The following is a 22148-nucleotide window of genomic DNA, read 5'->3' on the forward strand; positions in this document are numbered from 1 at the left end:
ATAGGATCCAACAGTATATAAAAAGGATTTTTCACTATGACCAAGTGGGATTTATTTATTTATGGACTGTAAGGTGGCTCAGTGCCCACAACTCAGTCAATATGATATACCACATTAATAAAAGAAGGGGCAAGAACCATATGAGTTCATCTGTGACCCAGCAATTGCACTACTAGGTTTTAGCCAGTGGACACATAAATAGTGATTCAAAGGGGCACATGCACCTCAGAGTTTATAGCAACCATGTCCACAGGGGCCAAGATATGGAAGGAACCCAAATGTCCATTGACAAGTAAATGGATAGAAATGTGGTACCTATATCTTTATCTATCTAATCTATACCTATATATAATGGAATATTACTCAACTATCAAAAGGAATGAAATATTGTTATTTGCAATGGTATGGATGGACCTAGAGGGCATTATGCTAAGCAAAGTACGTCAGTCAGAAAAAGACAAGTGCCATATAATTTCACTCATATGTAGAATTTAAGTACCAAAACAAATGGACAAAGAAGGGAAGGAAAAATAAGCTAAGATGAAAATTGAGAGGGTGGTAAACCATAAGAGATACTGAGCTCTAGGAAAGAAACAGGGTTGTTGGAGGGGACATGGGTTGGGGGAAAAGAGTAATTGGGTGATGTCCATTAAGGAAGGCACTTGATGTAATGAGCACTGGGTGTTATATGTAACTGATGAATCACTACATTCTACCTCTGAACTAATAATACACTATATATTAATTAAATTTAATTTAAAATGAAAAGATTAAAACCTCCTAGATTTGCTGATCTGTTCTTGTTAATCTTTATTTGTTGATCTCATTTGTTGATCTTTATTATCTCCCTTCTCCTCCTGGATTTTGGCTTTATTTGATGTTGTTTTCCAGCTTTTAGATGTATTGTTAGTTTTTGTATTTGAGACTTTTTTTGCTCTTGAGGAAGACCTGTATTTCTCTATACTCCCCTATTATGACCACCTTTGTTCCACCCCAAAGGTTTTGGGCTGTCACATTTTCTTTTTAATTTATTTCCACATTTTTAAAATAATTTCCGAGTTAACCCATCCATTCTTTGATAGGATATTCTTTAACCCCCATATATTTGTGGTCTTTTCAAATGTTTTCTTGTGGTTGGCCTCAAGTTTCATAGCATTCTGGTCTGAAAATATGCATAGCATGATCTCAATCTTTTTGTGCTGGTTGAGACCTGATTTGTGTCCCAGTATGTGATATATTCTGGTCACTATTCCACGTACACTCAAAAGCAATGTGTATTCTGCTGCTTTAGTATACAGTGCTCTGAATGTATCTGTTAAGCCCATCTGGTCCAGTGACTCATTTAAAGTCCTGTTTCCTTGACGATCTTCTGCTTAGATGATATCGTTGATGTGAGTGGGGTGTTAAAGTCCCATACTGTTATTGTATTATTATCAATGAGTTTCTTTCATTTTATTATTAATTGATTTATATGTTTGGTTCTTGCAAGATATGGGCATAAACATTTACAATGGTTAGCTCTTCTTGTTTGGTAGATCTATTTATTATGATGTAGTGTCCTTCCTCACATCTTGTTGCAATCTTTGGTTTAAAATCTAGTTGTCTGATATAAGTATATCTCCTTCAGCTTTGTTTTGATGTCCATTAGCGTGATAAGTGGTTCTCTACTCCCTCAGTTTCAGCCTAGATGTACCTTTGTGTCTAAAATGAGTTTCTTGTAAACTGGATATCAATGGGTCTTGTTTTTTTTTTTTAAACCCATTCTGATACCCTGTGTTTTTGATTGGAGCATTTAGTTCATTTACATTTAGAGTAATTATTGAGAGATATGAATTCAGTGTCATTTTATTACCTGTAAAGTCATTTTCCTTTAGATTGTCTTTGCTCCTTTCTAGTATTCGTTCCTTTTTGGTCTCTCTTTTCTGCTCAAAGGGTGCCCTTTAATATCTCTTGAAGAGCTGGCTTAGTGTTCACAAAAATCTTTTAGTTTCAGTTTTATTTTTTTTTCTGTTCTGTAAGAGCCTTGTTGGATAAAGTATTCTTGGCTGCATATTATTCCATTTAGTACATTGAATATATCATCCCATTTCTTTCTGGCCTGCCAAGTCTCTGTGGACAGGTCTGTTGTTAGTTTTGTGTTTCTACTGTTGTAGGTTGAGGACCTTTTCTCCCTGGTAGCTTTCAGATTTCTCTCTTTTCTTTCTATTTTCCAAGCTTCACTATGATCTGTCATGGTGTTGACCTGTTTTTGTTTGTTTGTTTGTTTTGTAAGAAATTCTCTGTGCTTCTTGGCCTTGAATGCCTGTTTCTTTCCCCAGATCAGGGAAGGTCTCAGCAATAATTTGTGCAAATGAACCTTCTGTCCTCATTTCCCACTCTTCCTCTAGACTTTTATGATACAGATATTATCTCACTTTATGAAATCACTGAGTTCCCTGTCTACCTTCATGATATAATAGTTTTTTCCCTCTTCTTTTCAGCTTCATTATTTTCCATAATTTTGTCTACTATATCACCTATTCTGTCCTCTGCTTCTTCAATCCTCATTATGATATTATTCAGTCTGTTTTTTATCTTAGTCATAGCAATTTTTATTTTAACCTCACTAGATTTTAGGTGTTTTATCTCTGCAACAAAGATTTCTCTGATGTCTTCTATGCTTTTTTTTTCTAAGTCCAGCTAATTGTCTTATGACTCTTGGTCTAAATTCTTATTTAGATATATTGCTTATATCTGTTTTCAGGAAGACCCTGGCTGTTAGATCTCCCTGACCTTTTTGGCAGAGGAAAATTCCTCTGTCTTGTCATTTTGGCCAAGTTTCAATGTTTTCCATGTTATGAAACTTGTTATGTTTCCTGTATTTCAGAGTAATGCTGTATTAAAATGAGGTTATACATCATCCATGACCTGACACTTTTGGAAGTAGTTCTGGTGTATGCTCTGTGTACTCTGCTATTATGTTTTGACTTTTGCTTCCCACTGGTCACTCCTGTGCAGAGTTCCTCATTACTTCTAGTGGGGAGTGCTTGGAACTTTATCTAGATGTGCTTTGATCTGGGAGGGAGAGTTTAAGAGATCTTGAAATCTAGGAAATAAACTTCAGGTTGTTGGAAAGGAGGTGAGTGGGCAAATTTATAATTGGGTGATGGGCATTAAGAAGGGCACTTGATATAATGAGAACTGGGTTTTATATGTGACTGATGGATCACTAAAGTCAATCTCTGAAATTAATTTCAAAAAAATCTTGCTAAAGGGGCACCTGGGTGGATCAGTGGGTTGAGCCCCTGCCTTTGGCTCAGGTCAGGATCTCAGGTCCTGGGACTGAGCCCTGCTTTGGGCTCTCTGCTCAGCAGGGAGCCTTCTTCCCCCACTCTCTGCCTGCCTCTCTGCTTACATGTGATCTTTCTTTGTGTCAAATAAATAAAAAAATCTTTAAAAAAAAAGCTTGGTAAAAAAGAAAGAGAGGGAAAAAAGAAAAAGAAAAAACAATAGAAAAAGTAAGAAAAAATCTTGGTCCAAAAAAAAAAAGAAAGTGAAAAGAAACAAAAAATCCCAATCAAAAATACCATAAGCCTGATTCCAAAGTAAATGAAAGGGAAAAACTGCAAACAAATGAAAATCTTGATTCAAAGGGGGGGGGGTGAAGAATAAGGAAAAGAAAAATATAGCTTGGTCGTATTTCCCCTAGAAGTGAAAGGGATGCTTTGAAGCACAGTAGACTTGTTGCATATGGTGTGCTATGTTCCTCTTCTGAGGGAGAGGTCCACTGTGCTAAGTGTCAATCCTGTCCCAGTTAAAAAAATAAAAAGGACTTGTCAAGCATGGGTGAACATAGTTTGATGTAAGAGCTCCCACCTCCACTGGGGACTGCTGTGTTCCTCTCTGAACTCCCACTGTGTTGATAGTGAAGGTAAAATGGCACCAGCCTATTCTCTTATCTTAAGACAGGGGAATCTCACACACTCCACAGTTCAGGATGTCCTCACAGAAAATTAAGGGCTCTCACCCTGCCTGCAGCCCAGCTCTCCTCCATTTTATCTTTGGCTGGGCTGGGATTTAGCGATTTGTAAATTCACTTGATTTTTATCTTAGTGTGAGTCTGGGATTCAATACTCTAAATATTAAAGGATCTAGCACTGCTCAGATCCACTCCCTCCTCCAGTATGGAGCCTTGTTGTACTCTAACTTTGTCCCAGCAAAACTCCCCCACCCGCACAATGTGCACAATTTATGGTGTGTCACCAAGAAAAGCAGTGATCAGGTGATCTATCCTCTGCACATGACTTTGTCCCCTGTTGATGAAAGACCTTTTCCTGGTGCCTGCAGTGTCTTTTGTCCTTGGAGAGGCAATAAACAGCAAGTTCTGTTTCATAGAAATTCCTGCAGGAGGATTCTGATTTCTGACAGTGTCTTTCCAGTGGAAGAAAGAAGATAGAACAAGGACGGACAGAGGGCAGGTTGCATACTGTCAGTGAAGGGCAGGGTGAGACACTTAGGCCTCTAAGACACATACTGCAAGAACACCACCTGTGATGTTCCACAGTGTCTCCTTCTGCTAAAAACACTTCAAATGTCATGAGGAAACTGTGCTATAGAATGTACTCACGACAGGGTTGAGTCTGTTGAATGTTGGATTCTGTGGAATCTCTCTGTGTTGAAATCATGAAATGACATTACAAGGGCCTAAAAGGGGATTCAGAGAAAGGGATCTGGTCAGGGAAACTACATCAGGTGGCTACTCATTCATAACAGTGTCTTCACCATTGAGGAATGAAGATAGAACAAGGACCATCTCTGGGCACTTTAGTAACTGAGAGTGAAGTGCCAGCTAAGGCGCTTAGGCATCCAAAACACATATTGGATGAGCACGACCTGTATCATCCACACTGTCTTTCTGTTTCGAAAACGCTTCAAACATTGTGAGGGAAGTATGCTTTCAGAGTGATTTGTGGCCGTGTTGAGTCTATCAAAGAAGGAAGCTGTTGGGACTGACTGTGTGGTAAACTGGAATAGGCGGATATAGGAGTCTAGTCTCAGACGTCCATCCCCTTGAACACAGGAAGTTCTGTTTCATAGAAATTCCTTCAGGAAGATTCTCATTTCTGACAGTGTCTTCCAGTGGAGGAAAGAAGATAGAACAAGGACAGACAGAGGGCAGATTGCATACTGTGATTGAAGGGCAGTGTGAGACACCTAGGCCTCTAAGACACATACTGCAAGTACACCACCTGTGATGTACCACAGTGTCTCCCTCTCCTCAAAACACTTCAAATGCCATGAGGGAACGCTGCTGTAGGAAGGACCCACGACAAGGGGGTGTATGTGAAAGATTGGAAGCTGTGGGACCTGTCTGTGTGGAAATCACGAAGTGTCAATATAGGGCCATTGCGGTGAACATAGGAAGTTCTCTGTTCAGGGAAAGTCTTGCAGGCAAATACGAAATGATGACAATATCTTCTCCCCTGAGGAAAGAAGATAGAACAAGGACGTTCTCTTGGCAGTTTGCATAATATGGGTGAAGTGCATGTTAAGGCACTTAGGCATCCAAAACACATTTGGATGGTCCTTACCTGTGGTCATCCACACTCTATTTCTTTTTCAAAAACGCTTTAAACATTTTGAGGGAAGTGTGCGTTAAAAGGGATTCGGGGCCGTCTTGAGTCTGTCAAAGAAGGAAATTGTTGGGCCTAAGTGTGTTGTAAACTGGAATGGGCGCATATAGGGGTCTAGTCGCAGACGTCCATCTCCTTATACACAGGAAGTTCTGTTTAATAGAATTTCCTGCAGGAGAATTCTCATTTCTTACAGTGTTTTTCCGTGGAGGAAAGAAGATAGAACAAGGACGGACAGAGGGCAGGTGCATACTGTGAGTGAAGGGCAGGGTGAGACACTTAGGCCTCTAAGACACATTCGGCAAGTACAGCACCTGTGATGTTCCACAGTGTCTCCCTCTGCAGAAAAAAAACTTCAAATGCCATGAGTGAATGCTGCTGTAGGATGTACTCACGACAGAGATGTGTCTGTGGAAGTTTGGAATCTGTGGGACCTGTCTGTGTCGAAATCATGAAGTGTCTATACAGGGCCATTGCCGGTGAACATAGGACGTTCTCTCTTCAGGAAAATTCTTGCAGGCACATACTAATTGATGACAGTATCTTCTCCGCTAAGGAAAGAAGATAGAACAAGGACGTTTCTCTTGGCAGTTTGCGTACTATGAATGAAGTGCCAGTTAAGGAACTTAGGCATCCAAAACACATTTGGATGGTCCTTACCTGTGGTCATCCACACTCTATTTCTTTGTCGAAAATGCTTTAAACATTTTGAGGGAAGTGTGCTTTAGGAGGGATTCGTGGCCGTGTTGAGTCTGTCAAAGAAGGAAGTTGTTGAGACTATTTTTGTGGTAAACTGGAATGGGCGCGTATAGGAGTCTAGTTTCAGACGTCCATCCCCTTGACCATAGGAACTTCTGATTCAGGGAAACTCCTTCAGGCGGATTCTCATTTCTGACAGTGTCTTTCCTGTGGAGGAAAGAAGACAGAACAAGGACGGACAGAGGTCAGGTTGCATACTGTGAGTGAAGGACAGGGTGAGACACTTAGGCCTCTAAGACACATACTGCAAGTACACCACCTGTGATGTTCCACAGTGTCTCCCTCTACTCAAAACACTTCAAATGTCGTGAGGAAACTGTGCTATAGAATGTACTCACGAAAGGGTTGAGTCTGTTGAATGTTGGATTCTGTGGAATCTCTCTGTGTTGACATCATGAAGTGACTCTAAAGAGCTCTAAAAGGTGATTCACAGAAAGGGATCTGATCAGGGAAAATACTTCAGGTGGCTACTCATTCATAACACTGTCTTCTTCACTGAGGTTTGAAGCTAGAACAAGGACGGACTCTGGGCACTTTAGTAACTGTGAGTGAAGTGCAGGCTATGGTGCTTAGGCATCCAAAACACATATTGGATGAGCACGAACTGTAGTCATTCACACTTTCTTTCTCTTTCGAAAACACTTGAAACATCGTTATCAAAGTGTGCTTTAGGAGGGATTTTTGGCCGTGTTGAGTCTGTCAAAGAAGGAAGCTGTTGGGACTGACTGTGTGGTAAACTGGAATAGGGACGTATAGGAGTCTAGTCTCAGACGTCCATCCCCTTGAACATAGGAACTTCTGATTCAGGGAAACTCCTTCAGGTGGATTCTCATTTCTGACACTGTCTTTCCTGTGGAGGAAAGAAGACAGAACAAGGACGGACAGAGGTCAGGTTGCATACTGTGAGTGAAGGACAGGGTGAGACACTTAGGCCTCTAAGACACATACTGCAAGTACACCACCTGTGATGTTCCACAGTGTCTCCCTCTACTCAAAACACTTCAAATGTCGTGAGGAAACTATGCTATAGAATGTACTCACGAAAGGGTTGAGTCTGTTGAATGTTGGATTCTGTGGAATCTCTCTGTGTTGACATCATGAAGTGACTCTAAAGAGCTCTAAAAGGTGATTCACAGAAAGGGATCTGATCAGGGAAAATACTTCAGGTGGCTACTCATTCATAACACTGTCTTCTTCACTGAGGTTTGAAGCTAGAACAAGGACGGACTCTGGGCACTTTAGTAACTGTGAGTGAAGTGCAGGCTATGGTGCTTAGGCATCCAAAACACATATTGGATGAGCACGAACTGTAGTCATTCACACTTTCTTTCTCTTTCGAAAACACTTGAAACATCGTTATCAAAGTGTGCTTTAGGAGGGATTTTTGGCCGTGTTGAGTCTGTCAAAGAAGGAAGCTGTTGGGACTGACTGTGTGGTAAACTGGAATAGGGACGTATAGGAGTCTAGTCTCAGACGTCCATCCCCTTGAACATAGGAACTTCTGATTCAGGGAAACTCCTTCAGGTGGATTCTCATTTCTGACACTGTCTTTCCTGTGGAGGAAAGAAGACAGAACAAGGATGGACAGAGGGCATGTTGCATACTGTGTGTGAAGGGCAGGGTGAGACACTTAGGCCTCTAAGACACATACTGCAAGTACACCACCTGTGATATTCCACAGTGTCTCCCTCTACTCAAAACAGTTCAAATGTCATTAGGAAACTGTGCTATAAAACGTACTCACAACAGGGTTGAGTTTATTGAATGTTGGATTCTGAGGAATCTCTCTGTGTTGAAATCATGAAGTGATGCTACAGGGCCCTAAAATGAGATTCATAGAAAGGGGTCCATTCAGGGAAACTTCTTCATTTGGATACTCGTTCATAACAGTGTCTTCTTCGTGCATGAATGAAGATAGAAAAAGGACGGTCTATGGGCACTTTAGGAACTGTGAGTGAAGTGCAGGCTATCCAAAAAACATATTGGATGAGCACGACTTGTGGTCATCCACACTGTCTTTCTGTGTCAAAACACTTCAAACATTATGAGGGAAGTGTGTTTTTGGAGGGATTTCTGGCAGTATTGAGTCTGTCAAAGAAGGAAGCTTTGGGACTGTGTGGTAAACTGGAATGGGCATGTATAGGAGTCTAGTCTAAGACGTCCATCCCCTTGACCATGGGAAGTTCTGTTTCAGGGAAACTCCTTCAGGCAGATTCTCATTTCTGACAGTGTCTCTCCTGTGGAGGAAAGAAGACAGAACAAGGACAGACAGAGGGCAGGTTTCATACTGTGAGTGAAGGGCAGGGTGAGACACATAGGCCTCTAAAACACATACTGCAAGTACACCATCTGTGATGATCCACAGTATCTCTCTCAGCTCAAAACACTTCAAATGCCATGAGGTAACGCTTCTGTACGATGTACTCATGACAGGGATGTGTCTGTGGAAGGTTGGAAGCTGTGGGACCTGTCTGTGTGGAAATCATGAAGTGTCGATACAGGGACATTGCCGTTGAACATAGGACGTTCTCTCTTCAGGGAACCTCTTGCAGGCAAATACTAATTGATAACAGTATCATCTCCGCTGAGGAAAGAAGATAGAGTTAGGACGTACTTTTGGTAGTTTGCATACTGTGAGTGAAGTGTTAGTTAAGGTGTTAGGCATCCAAACACATTTGGGTGGTCCTTACCTGTGGTCATCCACAGTCTATTTCTATGTCGAAAATGCTTTAAACATTTTGAGGGAAGTGTGCTTCAGGAGGGATTCGTGGCCGAGTTGAGTCTGTCAAAGAAGGAAGTTGTTGGGACTAAGTGTGTGGTAAACTGGAATGGGCGCGTATAGGAGTCTAGTTTCAGACGTCCATCCCCTTGACCATAGGAACTTCTGATTCAGGGAAACTCCTTCAGGCGGATTCTCGTTTCTGACAGTGTCTTTCCTGTGGAGGAAAGAAGACAGAACAAGGACGGACAGAGGTCAGGTTGCATACTGTGAGTGAAGGACAGGGTGAGACACTTAGGCCTCTAAGACACATACTGCAAGTACACCACCTGTGATGTTCCACAGTGTCTCCCTCTACTCAAAACACTTCAAATGTCGTGAGGAAACTGTGCTATAGAATGTACTCACAACAGGGTTGAGTCTGTTGAATGTTGGATTCTGTGGAATCTCTCTGTGTTGAAATCATGAAGTGAGGCTACAGGGCCCTAAAAGGAGATCCATTGAAAGGGGTCTGTTCAGGGAAACTTCTTTATTTGGATACTCATTCATAACAGTGCCTTCTTTGTGGATGAATGAAGATAGAACAAGGACGGTCTATGGGCACTTTAGGAACTGTGAGTGAAGTGCAGGCTATCCAAAAAACATATTGGATGAGCACGACTTGTGGTCATCCACACTGTCTTTCTGTGTCAAAAAGCTTCAAACATTGTGAGGGAAGTGTGCTTTTGGATGGATTTTGCAGTATTGAGTCTGTCAAAGAAGGAAGCTTTGAGACTATGTGATAAACTGGAATGGACATGTATACTAGTCTATACCTGTCTGTGTGGAAATCATGAAGTGTTGATACAGGGTCCATGCCGGTTAACCTAGGAAGTTTTCTGTTCTGGGAAACTCTTGCAGGCTAATACTCATTATTGACAGTATCTTCTCCACTGTGGAAAGAAGATAGAACAAGGACGTTCTCTTGGCAGTTTGCATATTGAGTGAAGTGCAAGTTAAGTTGCTTAGGCATCCAAAACAATTTCGGATGGTCCTTAGCTGTGGTCATCCACACTCTACTTCTTTGTTGAAAACGCTTTAAACATTTTGAGGGAAGTGTGCTTTAGGAGGGATTCCTGGCCATGTTGAGTCTGTCAAAGAAGGAAGTTTTTGCGACTAAGTGTGTGGTAAACTGGAATGGGCACGTATAGGAGTCTAGTTTCAGATGTCCATCCCCTTGACCATAGGAACTTCTTTTTCAGGGAATCTCCTTCAGGCGGATTCTCATTTCTGACAGTGTCTTTCCTGTGGAGGAAAGAAGACAGAACAAGGACGGACAGAGGGCAGGTTGCATACTGTGAGTGAGGGACATGGCTAGACACTTAGGCCTCTAGGACACATCTAGCAAGTACACAACCTCTGATGTTCCAGTGTCACCCTCTTCTCAAAACAGTTCAAATTCCGTGAGGGAACTGTGCGATAGGACATACACATGACAGGGATGTATCCTTGGAAGGGTGCAAGCGGTGGGACCTTTCTGGGATGAAATCATGAAGTGACACAACAGGGCCCTAACAGGTGATTGACAGAAAGGGATCTGTTCAGGGAAACTACTTCAGATGGCTACTCATTCATAACAGTGTCTTCTCCATTAGGCATCCAAAACTCATATTGGACGAGCACGACCTGTAGTCATCCACACTGTCTTTCTGTTTCGAAAAAGCTTCTAACATTGTGAGGGCAGTGTGCTTTAGGAGGCATTTGTGGCCGTGTTGAGTCTGTCAAGGAAGGAAGCTGTTGGGACTGACTGTGTGGTATACTGGAATAGGCGCGTTGGGAATCTAGTCTCAGATGTCCATCCCCTTGACCATAGAAAGTTCTGTTTCATAGAAATTCCTTCATCTGGTTCTCATTTCTGATAGTTTCTTTCCTGTGGAGGAAAGGAGATAGAACAAAGACAGACAGAGGGCAGGTTGTATACTGTGAGTGAAGGGCAGGGTGAGACACTTAGGCCTCTGAGACACATACTTCAAGTATACCACCTGTGATGTTCCACAGTATTTCCTTCTGCTCAAAACACTTCAAATGCCATGAAGGAACTCTGCTGTAAGATGTACTCACGACCGGGATGGGTCTATGGAAGGTTGGAAGCTGGGGGACCTGTCTGTGTGGAAATCATGAAGTGTCGATACAGGGCCATTGTCGGTGAACAAAGGAAGTTCTCTGTTTCGGGAAGATCTTGCAAGCAAATAGTAATTGATGACAGTATCTTCACTGCTTAGGAAAGAAGATCGAACAAGGACGTTCTCTTGACAATTTGCATACTGGGAGTGAAGTGCAAGTTAATGTGCTTAGGCATTCAAAACACATTTGGATGGTCCTTACTTGTGGTCATCCAAACTCTATTTCTTTGTCGAAAATGCTTTAAACATTTTGAGGGAAGTGTGCTTGAGGAGGGATTCGTGGCCGTGTTGAGTCTGTCAAAGAAGGAAGTTGTTTGGACTAAGTGTGTGGTAAACTGGAATGGGTGCGTATAGGAGTCTAGACTCAGACATCCATCCCCTTGACCATAAGAAGTTCTGTTTCAGGGAAACTCCTTCAGGCTGATTTTCATCTCTGACAGTGTCTTTCCTGTGGACGAAAGAAGACAGAACAAGGTTGGACAGAGGGCAGGTTGCATACTGTGAGTGAAGGGCAGGGTGAGACACTTAGGCCTCTAAGACACATACTGCAAGTATTCCACCTGCGATGTTCCACAGTGTCTCCCTCTGCTCGAAGCAGTTCAAATGCCTAGAGCAAACTGTGCAATAGGACATACACATGACAGGGATGTGTCCTTGGAAGGCTGGAACAGAGCCCTAACAGGTGATTCATACAAAGGTATCTGTTCAGGGAAAATACTTCAGGTGGCTACTCATTCATAACAGTGTCTTCTCAATTTAGGAATGAAGATAGAAGAGGGACAGACTCTGGGCACTTTAGTAACTGTGAGTGAAGTGCAGTCTATGGCGCTTTGGCTTCTAAAAGACATATTGGATGAGCACGACTTGTAGTAATCCACACTGTCTTTCTTTGTCAAAATGCTACATACATTGTGAGGGAAGTGTGCTTTCAGAAGGAATAGTGGCTGTGTTGAGTCTGTCAAAAAAGGAAGCTGTTGGGACTGACTGTGTGGTAAACGGGAATAGGCGTGTGTAGGAATCTAGTCTCGGACATCCATCCCCTTGACCACAGGAATTTCTGTTTCATAGAAATTCCTTCAGGAGGATTCTCATTTCTGATAGTGTCTTCCAGTGGAGGAAAGAAGATAGAAGAAGGACGGACAGAGGGCTGGTTGCATACTGTGAGTGAAGGGCAGGGTGAGACACTTAGGCCTCTAAGACACCTAATGCAAGTACACCACCTGTGATGTTCCACAGTATCTCCCTCTGCTCAAAAACACTTCAAATGCCGTGAGGAAACGCTGCTGTAGGACGTACTCATGACAGGGATCTGTCTGTGGAAGGTTGGAAGCTGTGGGGCCTGTCTGTTGTGAAATCGTGAAGTGTCGATACAGGGCCAATTCTGTTTCAGGGAAACTCCTTCAGGCAGATTCTCATCTCTGACAGTGTCTTTCCTGTGGACGAAAGAAGACAGAACAAGGTATGACAGAGGGCAGGTTGCATACTGTGAGTGAAGGGCAGGGTGAGACACTTGGGCCTCTAAGACACATACTGCAAGTTCACCACCAGTGTGTTCCATCGTTTCTCTCTCTACTCAAAACACTTCAAATGTCATGAAGAAACTGTGTTATAGAACGTACTCACAACAGGGTTGAGTCTGTTGAATGTTGGATTCTGTGGAATCTCTCCGTCTTGAAATCATGAAGTGACGCTACAGGGCCCTAAAAGTTGATTCCTAGAAAGGGGTCTGTTCAGGGAAACTTCTTTATTTGGATACTCATTCAAAACCGTGTCTTCTTCGCAGATGAATGAAGAGAGAACTAGGACGGTCTATGGGTATTTTAGGAACTTGGAGTGAAGTGCAGGCTATCCAAAAACCATATTGGATGAGCACGACTTGTGGTCATCTACACTGTCTTTTTGTGTCAAAAGGCTTCAAATTTTGTGAGGGAAGTGTGCTTTTGTAGGGATTTCTGGAAGTGTTGAGTCTGTGTAAGAAGGAAGCTGTTGGGACTGGTTGGGACTGACTGTGTGGAAAACTGGAATGGGTGCGTATAGGAGTCTTGTCTCAGACTTCCATCCCCTTGACCATAGGAAGTTCTGATTCAGGGAAACTCCTTCAGGCGGATTCTCATTTCTGACAGTGTCTTTCCTTTGGAGGTAAGAAGATAGAACAAGGACGGACAGAGGGCAGGTTGCATACTGTGAGTGAAGGGCAGGGTGAGACACTTAGCCCTCTATGACACATACTGCAAGTACACCACCTGTGATGTTCCACAGTGTCTCTCTCTGCTCAAAACATTTCAAATGTCATGAGGAAACTGTGCTATAGAACGTACTCACAACAAGCTTGAGTTTGTTGAATGTTGGATTCTATGGAATCTCTCTATGTTGAAATCATGAAGTGATGCTACAGAGCCCTAAAAGGAGTTTCATAGAAAGGGGCTGTTCAGGGAAACTTCTTCATTTGGATACACATTCATAACAGTGTCTTCTTTGTGGATGAATGAAGATAGAACAAGGACGGTCTATGGGCACTTTAGGAACTGTGAGTGAAGTGCAGGCTATCCAAAAAACATATTGGATGAGCACGACTTGTGGTCATCCACACTGTCTTTCTGTGTCAAAAAGCTTCAAACATTGTGAGGGAAGTGTGCTTTTGGAGGGATTTCTGGCAGTATTGAGTTTGTCAAAGAAGGAAGCTGGTGGGACTGACTATGTGGTAAACTGGAATGGGAGCGTATAGGAGTCTAGTCTCAGACGTCCATCCCCTTGACCATAGGAAGTTCTGTTTCAGGGAAACTCCTTCAGGTGGATTCTTATTTCTGACAGTGTCTCTCCTGTGGAGGAAAGAAGACAGAAATAGGACGGACAGAGGGCAGGTTGCATACTGTGAGTGAAGGGCAGGGTGAGACACTTAGGCCTCTAAGACATATACTGCAAGTACACCACCTGTGATGTTCCATAGTGTCTCCCTCTGCTCAAAACTGTTCAAATGTCATGAGGGAACTGTTATATAGGACGTACACATGACAGAGATGTGTCTTGGAATGCTGGAGGATGTGGGACCTTTCTGGGATGAAATCATGAAGTCACGCAACAGGGCCCTAACAGGTGATTCATAGAAAAGAATCTGTTCAGGGAAACTACTTCAGGTGGCTACTCATTCATAGCAGTGTGTTCTCCATTGAGGAATGAAGATGGAACAAGGACGGACTCTGGGTACGTTAGTAACTGTGAGTGAAGTGCAGGCTATGGCGCTTAGGCATCCAAAACACATATTGGATGAGCACGACCTGTAGTCATTCACACTTTCTTTCTCTTTCGAAAATGCTTCAAACATTGTTAGGGAAGTGTGCTTTAGGAGGGATTTTTGGCCGTGTTGAGTCTGTCAAAGAAGGAAGCTGTTGGGACTGACTGTGTGGTAAACTGGAATAGGCGCATATAGGAGTCTAGTCTTGGACGTCCATCCCTTTGACCATAGGAAGTTCTGTTTCATAGAAATTCCTTAAGGAGGATTCTCTTTTCTGACAGTGTCTTCCAGTGGAGGAAAGAAGATAGAACAAGGACAGTCAGAGGGCTGGTTGCATACTGTGAGTGAAGGGCAGGGTGAGACACTTAGGCCTCTAAGACACTTACTGAAAATACACCACCTGTGATGTTCCACAGTATCTCTCTCTGCTCAAAACACTTCAAATGCCGTGAGGGAATGCTGCTGTAGGAAGTAGTCACGACAGTGATGTGTCTGTGGAAGGTTGGAAGCTGAGGGACCTGTCTGTGTGGAAATCATGAAGTGTCGATACAGGGTCATTGCCGGTGAACATAGGAAAATCTCTGTTTAGGGAAACACTTGCAGGCAAATAGTAATTGATGACAGTATCTTCTCCGTGGAGGAAAGATGGTAGAAAAGGACATTCTCCTGGCAGTTTGCATATTGTGAAAGAAGTGCAAGTTAAAGCCCTTAGGTATCCAAAACACATTTGGATGGTCCTTACCTGTAGTCATCCACACTATATTTCTTTGTCGAAAACGCTTTAAACATTTTGAGGGAAGTGTACTTTAGGAGGGATTCGTGGCCCTGTTGAGTCTGTCAAAGAAAAAAGTTGTTGGGACTAAGTGTGTGGTAAACTCTAAAGGGCGCATGCAGGGGTCTAGTTTCAGATTTCCAACCCCTTGACCATAGGAACTTCTGTTTCAGGGAAACTCCTTCAGGCGGATTCTCATTTCTGACAGTGTCTTTCCTGTGGAAAAAAAAAGACAGAACAAGGACGGACAGTGGTCAGGTTGCATACTGTGAGTGAAGGGCAGGGTGAGACACTTATGCCTCTAAGACACATACTGCAAGTACACCACCTCTGATGTTCCAGTGTCTCCCTCTGCTCAAAACAGTTCAAATGCCATGAAGGAACTGTGGTATAGGACGTACACATGACAGGGATGTTTCCTTTTAAGGCTGGAAGCAGTGGGACCTTTCTGGGATGAAATCATGAAGTGAGGCAAAAGGGCCCTATCAGGTGATTGACAAAAAGGGATCTGTTGAGGGAAACTACTTCAGGTGGCCCCTCATTCATAACAGTGTCTTCTCCATTAAGGAATGAAGATAGAACATGAAGGAATGTGGGCCCTTTAGTAACTGCGAGTGAAGTGCAGGCTATGGCGCTTAGGCATCCAAAACTCATATAGGATGAGCACAACCTGTAGTCATCCACACTGTCTTTCTGTTTTGAAAATGCTTCAAACATTGTGAGGGAAGTGTGCTTTAGGAGGCATTTATGGCCGTGTTGAGTCTGTCAAAGAAGGAATCTGTTGCTACTGACTGTGTGGTAAACTGGAATAGGTACGTATAGGAATCTAGTCTCAGACATCCATCCTCTTGACCACAGGAAGTTCCGTTTCATAGAAATTCCTTCAGGAGGATTCTCATTTGTGACAGCGTCTTCCGTTGGAGGAAAGAAGATAGAACAAGGACGGACAGAGGGCTGGTTGCATACTGTGAGTGAGGGCAGGGTGAGACACTTAGGCCTCTAAGACACATACTGCAAGTATAACACCTGTGAAGTTCCACAGTGTCTCCCTCCCTCAAAACACTTCCAATGTCATGAAGAAACTGTACTATAGAACGTACTCACGACAGGATTGAGTTTGTTGATTGTTGGATTCTGTGGAATCTCTTTGTGTTGAAATCATGAAGTGATGCTACGGGGTCCTAAAAGGTGATTCCTAGAAAGGGTTCAGTTCAGGGTAATTTCTTCATTTAGATACTCATTCATAACAGTGTCTTTTCCATTGAGGAATGAAGATAGAACAAGGATGGACTCTGGGCACACTAGTAACTGTGAGTGAAGTGCAGGCTATGGTGCGTAGGCATCCAAAACACATATTGGATGAGCACGACCTGTGGTCATCCACACTGTCTTTTTGTTTCCAAAACCCTTCACACATTGTGAGGGAAGTGGGCTTCAGGAGGGATTTCTGGCCGTGTTGCGTCTGTCAAAGAAGGAAGTTGTTGGGACTGACTGTGTGGTATACTGGTATAGGCACATATAGGAGTCTAGTCTCAGACGTCCATCCCCTTGACCACAGGAAGTTCTGTTTTAGGGAAATTCCTTCAGGTGGATTCTGAGTTCTGACAGTGTCTCTCCTGTGGAGGAAAGAAGACAGAACAATGACGGACAGAGGGCAGGTTGCATACTGTGAGTGAAGGGCAGGGTGAGACACTTAGGCCTCTATGACACATACTGCAAGTACACCACCTGTGATGTTCCACAGTGTCTCTCTCTGCTCAAAACAATTAAAATCCCGTGAGGGAAGGCTGCTGTAGGATGTACTCATGACAGGGATGTGTCTGTGGAAGTTGGAAGCTGTGGGACCTGTCTGTGTGAAAATCATGAAGTGTCGATACAGGGCCATTGCCGTTGAACATAGGAAGTTCTTCGTTCAGGGAAACTCTTGCAGGCAAATACTAATTGATGACAGTATCTTCTCCGCTGAGGAAAGAAGATAGAACCAGGACGTACTCTTGGCAGTTTGCATACTGTGAGTGAAGTGTAAGTTAAGGGGCTTAGGCATCCAAAGCACATTTGGGTGGTCCTTACCTGTGGTCATCCATACTCTTATTTCTTTGTAGAAAACGCTTTAAACATTTTGAAGGAAGTGAGTTTTAGGAGGGATTCGTGGCCGAGTTGAGTCTGTCAAAGAAGGAAGCTTTTGGGACTAAGTGTGTGGTAAACTGGAATGGGCGTGTATAGGAGTCTAGTCTCAGATGTCGATCCCCTTGACCATAGGAACTTCTGATTCAGGGAAACTCCTCAGGTGGATTCTCATTTCTGACAGTCTTTCCTGTGGAGGAAAGAAGACAGAACAAGGATGGACAGAGGGCAGTTTGCATACTGTGAGTGAAGGGCAGGGTAAGACACACTTAGGCCTCTAAGACATATACTGCAAGTACTCCCCCTTGATATACCACAGTGTCTCCCTCTGCTCAAAACAGTTCAAATGCCATGAGGGAACTCTTATATAGGACGTACACATGACAGGGATGTGTCCTTGGAAGGCTGGAAGCGGTGGGACCTTTCTGGGATGAATTCATGAAGTGACGCAACAGGGCCCTAACAGGTGATTCATAGAAAGGGACCTGTTCAGGGAAACTACTTCAGGTGGCTACTCATTCATAACAGTGTCTTCTCCATTGAGGAATGAAGATAGAACAAGGACGGGCTCTGGGCACTTTAGTAACTGTGATTGAAGTGCAGGCTATGGCGCTGAGGCATCCAAAACACATATTGGATGAGCACGACCTGTAGTCATCCTCACTTTCTTTCTGTTTCAAAAAAGCTTTATAGAATGAGACGGAAGTGTGCTTTAGGAGGGATTTGTGGCCGTGTTGAGTCTGTGAAAGAAGGAAGCTTTTGGGACTGACTGTTTGGTAAACTGGAATAGAGCTTATAGGAGTATAGTCTTAGACGTCCATTCACTTGACCACTGGAAGTTCTTTTTCATAGAAATTCCTTCAGGAGAATTCTCATTTTTGACAGTGTCAGAAACAGACAGTGAGGAAACTGTGCTCTAGAATGTACTCAAGACAGGGTTGAGTCTGTGGAATGTTGGATTCTGTGGAATCTCTCTGTGATGAAATCATGAAGTGACGCTAAAGGGCCCTAAAAGGTGATTCATAGAAAGGGGTCTGTTCAGGGAAACTTCTTTATTTGGATACTCATTCATAACAGTGCCTTCTTCGTGGATGAATGAAGACAGAACAAGGACGGTCTATGGGCACTTTAGGAACTGTGAATGAAGTGCAGGCTATCCAAAACACATATTGGATGACCACGACTTGTGGTCATCCACACTGTCTTTCTGTGTCAAAACGCTTCCAACATAGTGAGGGAAGTGTGCTTTAGGAGGGATTTGTGGCCGTGTTGAGACTGTCAAAGAAGGAAGCTGTTGGGACTGACTGTGTGGCAAACTGGAAAGGGGGCGTATACAATTCTAGTATCAGACATCCATCCCCTTGACCACAGGAAGTACTGTGGTCACCTTTTAGGGCCCTTTAGCATCACTTCATGATTTCATCACAGAGAGATTCCACAGAATCCAACATTCCACAGACTCAACCCTGTCCTGAGTACATAACATTCTCCATTAAGGAATGAAGATAGAACATGGACGGACTGTGGGCCCTTTAGTAACTGTGAGTGAATTGCAGGCTATGTCGCTTAGGCATCCAAAACTCATATTGAATGAGCACGACCTGTAGTCATTACACTGTCCTTCTGTTTCGAAAACGCTTCAAACAATGTGTGGGCAGTGTGTTTTAGGAGGCATTTGTGGCCGTGTTGAGTCTGTCAAATAAGGAATCTGTTGGTACTGACTCTGTGGTAAACTGGAATAGGCGCGTATAAGAATCTAGTCTAAGACGTCCATCCCCTTGGCCACAGGAAGTTCTGTTTCATAGAAATTCCTTCAGGAGGATTCTCATTTCTGACAGTGTCTTTCCAGTGGAGGAAAGAAGATAGAACAAGGAAGGACAGAGGGCATGTTGCATACTGTGAGTGAAGGTCAGGGTGAGACACTTAGGCCTCTGAGACACATATGGCAAGTACACCACCTGTGATGTTCCACAGTGTCTCCCTCTACTCAAAACACTTCAAATGCCGTGAGAGAACACTGCTGTAGGACGGACTCATGACAGGGATGTGTCCGTGGAAGGTTGGAAACTGTGGGACCTGTCTGTGTGGAAATCGTGAAGTGTCGATACAGGGCCATTGCCGGTGAACATAGGAAGCTCTCTGTTCAGGGTAACTCTTGCAGGCAAATACTAATTGATGACAGTATCTTCTCCGCTGAGCAAAGAAGATAGAACAAGGACGTTCTCTTGGCAGTTTGCATACTTTGAGTGAAGTGCAAGTTAATGTGCTTGGGCATCCGAAACACATTTCAATGGTCCTTACCTGTGGTCATCCACACTCTACTTCTTTGTCGAAAACGCTTTAAACATTTTGAGGAAAGTGTGCTTTAGGAGGGATTCGTGGCTGTGTTGAGTCTGTCAAAGAAGGAAGTTGTTGGGACTAAGTGTGTGGTAAAATGTAACGGGCAAGTATAGGAGTCTAGTTTCAGACGTCCATCCACTTGCCCATAGGAAGTTCTGTTTCAGGAAAATTCCATCAGGCGGATTCTCATTTCTGACATTGTCTTTCCTGTGGAGGAAAGAAGACAGGACAAGGACGGACAGATGTCAGGTTGCATACCGTGAGTGAAGGGCAGGGTGAGACACTTAGGCTTCTAAGACCCATACTGCAAATACAACACCTATGATGTTCCACAGTGTCTCCCTCTGCTAAAAACACTTCAAATGCCGTGAGAGAACGCTGCTGTAAGACGTACTCACGACAGGGATGTGTCTGTGGAAGGTTGGAAGCTGTGAGACCTGTCTGTGTGGAAATCATGAAATGTCGATACAGGGTCATTTCGTTGAACATAGGAAGTTCGCTGTTCAGGGGAACTCTTGCAGGCAAATACTAATTGATGACAGTATCTTCTCCGCTGAGCAAAGAAGATAGAACAAGGACTTATTCTTGGCAGTTTGCATACTGTGAGTGCAGTGTAAGTAAAGGTGCTTAGGCATCCAAAACACATTCCGATGGTCCTTACCCGTGGTCATCCACATTCTATTTGCTTGGCGAAAACGTTTTAAGCATTTTGAGGGAAGTGTGCTTTAGGAGGGATTCATGGCCGTGTTGAGTCAGTCAAAAAAGAATTTTTTGGGACTAAGTGTGTGGTAAACTGGAATAGGCGCATATAGGAGTCTAGTCTCAACGTCCATCCCCTTGACCACAGGAAGTTCTGTTTCATAGAAATTAACTCAGGAGGATTCTCATTTCTCACAGTGTCTTTCCAGTGGTGGAAAAAAGATAGAACAAGGACGGACAGAGGGCAGGTTGCATACTGTGAGTGAAGGACAGGGAGAGAGACTCAGGCCTCTAAGACACATACTGCAAGTACATCACCTGTGATTTTCCACAGTGTCGCCCTCTTCTCAAAACAGTTCAAATGCCGTGAGGGAACTGTGCGATAGGACATACACATGACAGGGATGTGTCCTTGGAAGGCTGGAAGCGGTGGGACCTTTCTGGGATGAAATCATGAAGTGACCCAACAGGGCCCTAACTGGTGATTGACAGAAAGGGATCTGTTCAGGGAAACTACTTCAGATGGCTACTCATTCTTAACAGTGACTTCTCTATTAAGGAATGAAGATAGTATATGGACAGACTGTGGGCCTTTTAGTAACTGGAAGTGAAGTGCAGGCTATGGCGCTTAGGCATCCAAAACTCATATTGGACGAGCACAATCTGTAGTCATCCACACTGTTTTTCTGTTTAGAAAACGCTTCAAACATGTGAGGGAAGTGTGCTTTAGGAGGCATTTGTGGCTGTGTTGAGACTTTCAACGAAGAAAGCTTTTGGGACTGACTGTGTGGTAAACAGGCATAGGCGTGTTAGGAATCTAGTCTCAGATGTCCATCCCCTTGAATACAGGAAGTTCTGTTTCATGGAAGTTCCTTCAGATTATTCTCCTTTCTGATAGTTTCTTTCCTGTGGAGGAAAGAAGAGAGAACAAGGACGGACAGAGGGCAGGTTGCACACTGTGAGTGAAGGGCAGGGTGAGACACTTAGGCCTCTGAGACACATACTTCATGTACACCACCTGTGATGTTCCACAGTATCTCCTTCTGCTCAAAACACTTCAAATGCCATGAGGGAACTCTGCTGTAGGATGGACTCACGACAGGGATGGGTGTGTGGAAGGTTGGAAGCTGTGGGAGCTATCTGTATGGAAATCATGAAGTGTCGATACAGGGCCATTGCCGGTGAACATAGGAAATTCTCTGTTTAGGGATACTCTTGCAAGCTAATACTAATTGATGACAGTATCTTCTCCGCTGAGGAAAGATGATAAAACAAGGAGCTTCTCTTGGCAATCTGCATACTGTGAGTGAAGTGCAAGTTAATGTGCTTAGGCATCCAGAACACATTTGGATGGTCCTTACCTGTGGTCATACACACTCTATTTCTTTGTCCAACACGCTTTAAGCATTTTGAGGGAAGTGTGCTTGAGGAGGGATTCGTGGCTGTGTTGAGTCTGTTCAAGAAGGAAGTTGTTGGGACTAAGTGTGTGGTAAACTGCAATGGGCGCGTATAGGAGAATAGTCTCAGACGTCCGTCCCCTGGACCTTAGGAAGTTCTGTTTCAGGAAAACTCCTTCAGGCGGAATCTCATTTCTGAAAGTGTCTTCCCTGTGGAGGAAAGAAGACAGAACAAGGATGGACAGAGGTCACGTTGCATACTGTGAGTGAAGGACAGGGTGAGACACTTAGGCCTCTAAGACACATACTGCAAGTACACCACCTGTGATGTT

Source organism: Mustela putorius, unplaced genomic scaffold (genome assembly GCF_011764305.1).
Source record: "Mustela putorius furo isolate JIRA1106 unplaced genomic scaffold, ASM1176430v1.1 tig00001472_pilon_pilon_pilon, whole genome shotgun sequence".
Taxonomy (NCBI): Eukaryota; Metazoa; Chordata; class Mammalia; order Carnivora; family Mustelidae; genus Mustela; species Mustela putorius.